At 56.2% G+C, this 8,679-nt stretch overlaps 1 pseudogene; it reads right to left on the bottom strand.

Moving 5' to 3' along the window:
- Positions 1-850: 850 nt before the first annotated feature.
- On the bottom strand, positions 851-6,058 carry LOC125336503 (annotated as a pseudogene).
- Positions 6,059-8,679: the final 2,621 nt, after the last annotated feature.

Here is an 8,679-nt window from a genome sequence, read left to right as displayed (position 1 = left end):
ACTGAAATCCCTTGTGTCCTTTTGCCCTCTGAGATCTATAAAAGAACCATCACAACCCTCGCTTGCATTAGTTGATCGTGACAGACAGACAACCGGAATTCCTGGAGAAAAGACGGGCTCAGGTGGACACGTTCTGCCACCACAACTATGAGATCATGGCCCCAAGTCTGCCTGGCTTTGTAGCCCCACAACACCCAAACCCTCCCAAATATTTCCCTGAACCCCAAATTCACCCCCAAATTCCAGGAAAATGGTGCCATTTTAGATGTATTTGTTTAATTTCTTTATTTTTACCCTAATTTTTGCTGTTTCAATGGGATTAACATAGAAATTACTTAGGCTGCAAAAGACCTCCAAGATCATCCAGTGTGACAATGGACCCTTGGTTACACAAAGTCCCTCAGTGTCACAAGGGACACTTGCAGGGCTGGAACACCTCTGCTCTGGAGCCAGGCTGGGAGAGCTGGAGCTGCTCAGCCTGGGGGAGAGAAGGCTCCAAGGAGACATGAGAGCCCCTTCCAGTGCCTAAAGGGGTTCTGAGAGAGCTAGAGAGGGACTTTGGACAAGGTCTGGAGTGACAGGACAAGGGGAATGTCCATGAGGGGAAGGAGTGCAGGTTTAGATGGGATATTGGGAAGAAATTCTTCCCCATGAGGGTGGTGAGCTCCTGGCACAGGCTACCCAGAGAGGCTGCAGACTCCCCACCTCTGGAGGTGTTCAAGGCCAGTTGGACGGAGCAATCTGGGCCAGTGGAAGGTGTCCCTGCCCATGGCAGGAGATTGGAACCTGATGATCTTTAAGGTTCCAGCCCAAGCCATTCCATGATTTGGATTCTCCTCCCCACCCCCATTCAGCAGCAGGTTGACATGTTCCTTTTGCAGCCATTTACTGCAAACACAGTGACTGAATTCACTTTGCTCTGGATATTGCCTGCAGCCTCCATCAGCTCCAGCCGGACTTTGGCTTTCCTAAACACATGAACACAGGCTCAGGTCAGATTTCTGAATGCCTCCTCCACAGCCTGTCCTACCTCCTGGTCGCTGTGTTGTGGCTCATGCCTGTGATTTGTGCCTGAGGCAGCACAGCCCCCCTGCCCAGCACAGGCCCCACATGCCCCTCACCAGACACGGCACAGCACGGGGTTTGTTTTGGGTGGGCAAATGCTCCCCACCAGAGCGTCCATGACAGACCTCAATGTCCAGTCCCACCACCCACATCCCGTGCCAGGGTTCACAGAGCGCCCTGCTCTGGGCTCTGCCAAGGTCTGGGTAAGGAGGGAGCCTGGGGCAGGGTTGACGCTGCCCCTGCACCAGCGCTGAACTCAGCAGGAGGAAGGAGATGACCACAGAACAGAGACCAAAAAACTGGGGTGAGTGGCCAGATCTGAAAGTGGCCAGTGGAAGAGGCTGGGGGGTGATCAAAGCCCTGGGGCACCTTCTCGGACTGTCCATGCCACCAAGGGCCCAGACCGGCCCCCTCAGTGCTGCACCTGCCTGTCTGAGATCCCTGCCAGGGGACTGGCACAGCACCACACACCCGCTGGAACGTGTCCTGGCCCTGCAGAGTCACACAGCTCAGCTGATACGGGTGGGTTTTATCTCCTGGGCACTTCCCAGCCCAGCCCAGCCTCTGCCCAGCTCTGCCCAGCCCAGCCCAGCCCAGCAGCCCGTTCTGGGTGAGCCCCATGGCAGTGCCAGCCCCGGGGTGTGCCAGCACTGGGAGCACTCCCCCCACTGCTCAGCCCCTCTGAAGGGCCCAGCAGCTGCCGAGGGGCAGAGAGGGAGGTCAGCCTCCACAGCAGCCCCAGGGCTGGAGCTCCCCATGGCAGGGGAAATGGAGCCCAGTGACGGCGCAGAACTCTCAGCCCCGGCTCCAGGAGATGCCCAGCACAGGCTGCCTCTGCCCCTCAGTGCCAGCCCCTCTGCCCAGCACAGCACAGCAGCCCTGGGCAGGGGACAGAGGGGCCTGGCCAGAGCCGGTGCCTGCAGCAGCAGCTTCCTCTGGACTGCATCCTGCAGGCACAGAAACGCTCCCTTGCCCTTCTCCTGGACATCCCTTTCCCCAGCTGAGGTGTCCTGGCCAGCCGGGCTGCCTTGTGCTGCTGCCCAGCCCCTGCTCCCCACAGGGCCCTGAGCTGGCACTGCTGCTCTGGACACGGCCGCTTCTGCTGCTCTCCGTGGCCAGGGCTGCAGGGAAGCAGCAGCCCCAGGGGGAAGGAGCAGAAAGGCTCTGGGCACTGAGGCCGACAGGGGCACCCCAAGGCCCACAAGTTCTCTGTGTAGCAGCTGAGCTTGTGAGCCCCTGAGCCCTCCCAGGTGCTGGGGCTGCAGCTCCAACTCCAGAGGAGATGTGACAGATGGGAACAGAGACAAATAATTTCTGCTGGACTCTTTAGTGTGTTTGTTTGTACAGGGAGCCTGGATCCACATGTACAGGATGTGTCTGGGGTCAGATAACACTGGGAGAGTGATAACAAAAATATTATTAAGGTGAAGGTACTATTTGCTGTATAATGAACAAAGGAAAATAAAGATATTTGATCTAAGGAGCATCTGAGTTTTTCATATTCCTTATGGACTCTCCAGTAGTCAAAGAAGTCCAGGGAGTTTCCTCAGTGTTGGGGAAGATGAAACAGGAAAGCCTTATAAATATGATTGCCTGACAAAAGATTTTGGGAATATGAAAACTACAGGCGACATCGAAATGAAAGCCACCTTTGAAATACCAAGTCTTAGTTACTGAACAACTGGAAAACAATGGTATGGCCGACTGAAGGTAATCCCCTCTTGACTGAACAATACCCTCTGCTTGCAGGCAGGTCCAAGGGTCAGAGCAGACCCTACTAGCTCAGCAGAAGGGGTCCAAAGAGTAGTTTTTAGAAGTTAAGATGTAACACTCTATGGTAATATAAGAACTCTTATAGGCTGTATGTAAATGCCATAGGATTTGTATCTTGTATTAGATTGGTTAGTGACAATTAGAATATTCAGTACAGAAGATGATTTATTGTATTGTAACCAGGACTTCATCACTTCTTCATTCTCATTCCTCTCGCTCTCTCTCTCTCTTTACTTACCCGCTTACTCTCTTGCTCTCCTGGGCCTGCTCCGAGCTGAGTCTGGCAGCTCTAAGCAGTGCCCCTGTACCCACGCCCTTTGCAATAAACCGCATGTTCCAAGATCTGACCTCAGAGATCTCTCGTCGCCGTCCATCTACGCCTGGTCCAGACTGAACCCCAAAGCTCCCGCACCTCAGGATCTCCTTGAGCTCCTGGTTCCTCAGGCTGTAGATGAGGGGGTTCAGGGCTGGAGGCACCACCGAGTACAGAACTGACAGGGCCACATCCAGGGATGGCGAGGAGGGGAGGGGGGCTTCAGGTTGGAAAATGTGCCAGTGCTGACAAACAGGGAGAGCACGGCCAGGTGAGGGAGGCACGTGGAAAAGGCTTTGTGCCATCCCTGCTCAGAGGGGATCCTCAGCACAGCCCTGAAGATCTGCACATAGGAGAAAGCAATGAACACAAAACAGCCAAAGAGCAAACAGACACTGACAGCAATGAGCCCAAGTTCCCTGAGGTAGGATTTGGAGCAGGAGAGCTTGAGGATGTGTGGGATTTCACAGAAGAACTGGCCCAGGGCATTGCCCTGGCCCAGGGGCAGGGAAAATGTATTGGCCGTGTGCATGAGAGCGTAGAGAAAGGCACTGGCCCAGGCAGCTGCTGCCATGTGGGCACAAGCTCTGCTGCCCAGGAGGGTCCCGTAGTGCAGGGCTTTGCAGATGGACACGTAGCGCTCGTAGCACATGATGGTGAGAAGGAAATACTCTGCTGAGAGGAAGAACAGAAAGAAAAACACCTGAGCAGCACATGCTGAGTAGGAGATGTGCCTGGTGCTCCAGAGGGAATTGTGCATGGCCTTGGGGACAGTGGTGCAGATGGAGCCCAGGTCGGTGAGGGCCAGGTTGAGCAGGAAGAAGAACATGGGGCTGTGCAGGTGCTGGCCGCAGGCTCCGGCGCTGATGATGAGGCCGTTGCCCAGGAGGGCAGCCAGGGAGATGCCCAGGAAGAGGCAGAAGTGCAGGAGCTGCAGCTGCCGCGTTTCTGCCAATGGCAGCAGGAGGAAGTGGCTGATGGAGCTGCTGTTGGACATTTGCTGTCTCTGGCCATGGGCACCTGTTCATGGAGAAAGGACAGGTACAAGTCAGGTCAGGCTGCTTGGAGCCAAACCTGTGCCATTCCCTGCAGACTGTCTTGCTGGGACTCCCCCACCCTTGTTCCTGCTTTGGGAAAACCTTCACCCAGGGCCCTGCCTGAGCTCCACTTGTGCTGTCTGAGTGTGCCAGGAGCACACTCAGAGTGCGTGGGGGCTCTCGAGGAGCCATCCCTGCCCTGCTGCCCTGGGTTTGTGGCCGTGTGGCAGAGGGACAAGGCTGGATAGTCAGGATTTGTCAGTGGAACCACTCCTCATGCAGACAGGCTTGGTACCATCTGCACTCCCAGGTCTACAGGACAGGGATGGCAGGGAGGAGATGTAGGAATTGTTTTCCTACTCACACATCATTCCTGGTTCTCTGAGGTCAGAAATCCCCAGCATTTCTGCTGCACTCCGTGTTTGCCACTGAGAGAGGTGAGAGGCAAAGGATTCCCTGTGGCTGAGGGCAAGTTGAGGGGCTGCATGGGCTTGTTCCCAAGTGCCCCGGGCTTGCCCCTTTGGCTGCAGTCAGAGCACAATCACACTCCTGGGTCACCCTGGGATAAACCAGACCCTGCCCAGAGCAGAGGGATCCCTGAATGTCTCACCCTCTCTAAAGGTCTCTGGGCAAGGTCTCAGCATCCCCTTCTGCCAGGGGCACTCACGGTGCCCTTGGCAAACCCAGCAGCATTTCCTCAGCTATGGCATCTCTGCACTTCCCCGGGGGACATTCAGGGCACTCCGAGAGGGTCTGGCACAGATTTGCACTCAGGAGGGCAGCTCAGAGCTTGGGAGGACACAGCGAGGAGAGTCCTGGGTATGCCCATGATGGTATCTCAGGGAGGGAGGCTCAGCTCCTTCCCCTTTCCCATGGACTGCTTTGCCCACAGCCCCACAGGGCACAGGGAAGCCTGGACACCCCATTGCCATGGACAGCCCTGCCTGGCAGGAATCCCAAGGTCAGTGCCTGACTCAGCTGCTGCAGATCCCAGAGCCTCCCTGAGAGCACCAGATAGCAGAGACAGTATCAGGGGAGTGCAGAGACAAGAGAAGATGCTGTGGTGCTGTGCCTGGGAGGGCAGGGCAGAGACAGCCGGGCACTCAGGACAGTGTTCCCGTACCCAGCTGTGCACGGCACCTCCCACACACCCACAGTGCCCTCCTGCCCCCAGCACTGCTCTGTTCAGCTCCCTCTCCTGCCCTGATCCTCTCCCTGGGCCTGCACATTTCCCTCCTGAGGGGTGCCTGGTCCCTGCCAGCGCTCACAGAGCCCATCCCACCCTCTGTGCACTCACCCGGCCCTACAGAAACCTGCCTGTCTGCAAGGCCTGGGGCAGGGTCTGTGTGCAGGGGGGCAAGGGCGGCTCAGGAGAGCCCTGCTGGGCCCTGCAAAGGTGCTGCTGGTGCTGCCCATGGGCTGAGGAGTGGCTGAAGGCCCTTTGGGAGGCTCCCAGCAGAGAGACTGAGCACCCAAAGTCACAGATCTGGACTCTCAGTGAGTGTTCAAACATTACTGAGATGATCCTGTGTGTCCCTTTCAACTCAGAATGTTCTGTGATTCTGGGATTACAGCTCCTGTTCTGCTTCCCTCATCCCCCAGCCTTCCCACCCTGATCCAAGCAGGAAATCGAAACAGTCTCAGGAAAGCTCCTGATCTTTACAGCAATCCCAGGCTTACCTTCTTTGGGAAGTGTCCTCCAGAGCTGTGCCCAGGCTGGTTGGAGCTGGGAGCAGCCCTGCCCCAGGCAGCAGCTCTCAGCAGCAGCACCTGCCCTGCTCAGGGTCGCTCCTTCCCCCACAGCTCCTCCCCCAGCGCTGGCAGCAGCTCCCCGGGCCGGCTGAGAGCTGCCCCTGGCAGGCAGCAGAGTCCCTGCCCCAGCTCAGCGCCCTGGGCTGCAGGACCCTGCTCTGCAGGACAGCCCTGGGCACCCCTGGCTGCAGCCCCGGCTGCTCAGCCCCGCAGCAGAGCCCGGCAACAGGAGCTGCCTTGTGCTGGGCCTCGGGTGCTGCAGCAGGGCAACCCAGCCCGGCCCTAGGGCCACATCCCCCAGACTGCAGCAACTCTGAGAGTGCTCCGGAAAGGTCCTAAAAGCTGTGGGATGGGCCAGCTTCAGGAGATGCCTCCAGGAACTGCAGCTTCTCTTCCCACAGCCAGACAATGACAGTTTCAAACGCTGTGAGGATTTCTGCTCTGGGGAGCCCTCAGTGAGCTCTGCTCTGTGCTCCCAGCCCCGGCTGAGTTTAAGCCCTGTGTGCCTCTGTGCTGTGCCTGGGCTGGCTGCAGGCAGTGCCCCAGCCCTGCTGGGCTGTGCCCAGGAGCTGCTCCTGGCCAGAGCTGTCTCTCTGCAGCGCTGCCGCTTGCCAGGAGCTGCCTCTGTGCCAGGAGCCCGGCCCAGCTCAGCAGCACAGACACAGCACAAGGACTGGAATGACCCTCTCGGGCCTTGGTGCTGAGGCCCTGAACATCAGTCCCTGACAGGGACTGGCACAAACCTCTCAAGAATTCCAGTCAGAACTGAACTTCAAAGTTTCTGGAAGTTTTCATGGGTCCCAGTGAGGGACACAACTGAGAAAGTGTCCCCAGGCTCCAGTCAGAGCAGAGAACTGGAGGCAGGGATGACAGGGGGGACAAAGAGAAGCCAAGTCTTGGTGCCCTGGGGCACAGCAGCGTCTGTGCCACCAAGGGCTGGGAGGAGACACCTTGTCCTGAGGCCCTGGGGCCTCCTGGCACAGCCCCAGCAAGGCTGGGCACTGTCAGCCCCTTGTCCTGCCCTCAGCATCCCCCCACATCCCAGTGGCCTCAGGGATCTGCTGGAAGGAGTCCCTGGGGAGCCTTGGTCAGGAATGGCCCTGGGGGCTCCTCAATGCTCCCAGGGACTGCAGGGTTTTCAAAGGACTTTGGCTTTGGCTTTTGCCTGGGAGTCTCTGAGAGCTTTGTGCAATCCTGGCCCCCAATCATCTGCTCTAATGAGTCCCTGGAGATTCTTTGTCAGTAACAACACTCACTGGGGCTCATTAATGCTTCAGGGTACTTCAGGTTTTTCAAAGTACTTGGTGCTTCCTTTTTGACACTGAGTCTCTGAGAGGTTTGTGCAATCATGGCCTCCAATTATCTCCAATTACTTTAACGAGTCCCTTGAGAGCTTTGCATTGACACTCAGTGGGGCTCATTAATGCTCTGAGATACTCAAGGGTTTTAAGGTACTTTGGATTTTCCTTCCCACACTGAGGCTCTGACAGGTTTTTGTGCAATCCTGGCCTCCAATTCTCTCCTCCAAGGAGTCCATGAGGAGCCTGTGTTGGGGATGGACCTCAGTGGGACCCATTAATGCCTCGAGACACTTTGGGTGTTTCCTCTGCCTTTGACTCCTGGAAAGGTTTGTGCAATCTCCTCTCAGGCCCTGAGCTTCCAGGGCTCAGCCCCAAATGCACCACGGGGCTCATTAGGATCAAGCAAGTGCTGACAAACCCTGGCTCTGCCTTGATTTCCCTCTGGCCTGGTGCAGTTCATTAGGAGGGTTTCCTTCTCTAGTTATGGAGAAATATTTCAAAGAGCTTCTAAGAAATACTCATTCCTATTTTAAGGGGTGTATTTTATTGCTGTTCTCTTTAGAGAAGAGGTGGCTGCAGCATTCTGTGACTGATACTGATGCAGGGTCTCTCCAAAGGAGGTCTGGCCTGGTCACAGAAGCTGTGCCTTGAGGTCTGACCCAGTGTGGACAGCCCTGCTCCACATTCCCAAGCCCATCCTGTCTCTCCTCACACACCTGGGACCTGCTTTGCTCAGAGAACTGGCTGCACTCAGCCAAAGGGGGGGTTCTTGGGGTTTTTTTGAAGCAATCTGAAACTCCTGAGTTTCCTCACTGAAAACAAACACCCTCCTCCAGTGTGTGCCAAGCCCAAGTGAAAGGGTTAAAATCATTGTACTTGGGCGTACTTGGGCAAGAATAAAATACACTGTAACTGGTGTAGAAGCCATCTGAACAACTTGGCAGGAGATAGGGAACAAAGCTGGCAGAAATGAGGAACAAAGCTGCTGAAACCAGTGAAGGAACTGCTGAAAGAGCTGACAAGAGACTGCACATGCCGAGAGGAGAAAGGTGAAAAGTGCAGAGCAAGGAAGACATTCAGCCTTCATCAAATGGCCACCGAGCCTTCCTGAGCGCAACCACCAGGGAGCCCTGGGCCTGTGCTCCGCGTGTGCTACTGATAGTAACGAGTTCTGAGAAATGGTTTGCACAACCACACCTTTTCTAGGGAAAACAATGAATATGCCTGAAATGGAACCACATCTTGTAATCTGCCGTGTGCCTGGGGTGGGTGTTTGGAGGAGTGATCCCTGCACACCCAGCGCGCTGAATAAAGCAAACACCCGCTTCTTGGACTTTGTCTGGGAAGTGTCTCTTGGCCCGGTTTGGGGCGAATCATAGAGCTGCCAGAGGGGCCTTTTTGGCTCAGCTGAGAGCAGTCCTGCTGCAAGGCTGTCCTC

This window comes from Corvus hawaiiensis, chromosome 20, assembly GCF_020740725.1.
Source record: "Corvus hawaiiensis isolate bCorHaw1 chromosome 20, bCorHaw1.pri.cur, whole genome shotgun sequence".
In the NCBI taxonomy this organism is placed as follows: Eukaryota; Metazoa; Chordata; class Aves; order Passeriformes; family Corvidae; genus Corvus; species Corvus hawaiiensis.
Note: the sequence above shows the minus strand (reverse complement) of the source record. Positions and strands in the feature narration are given on the sequence as shown.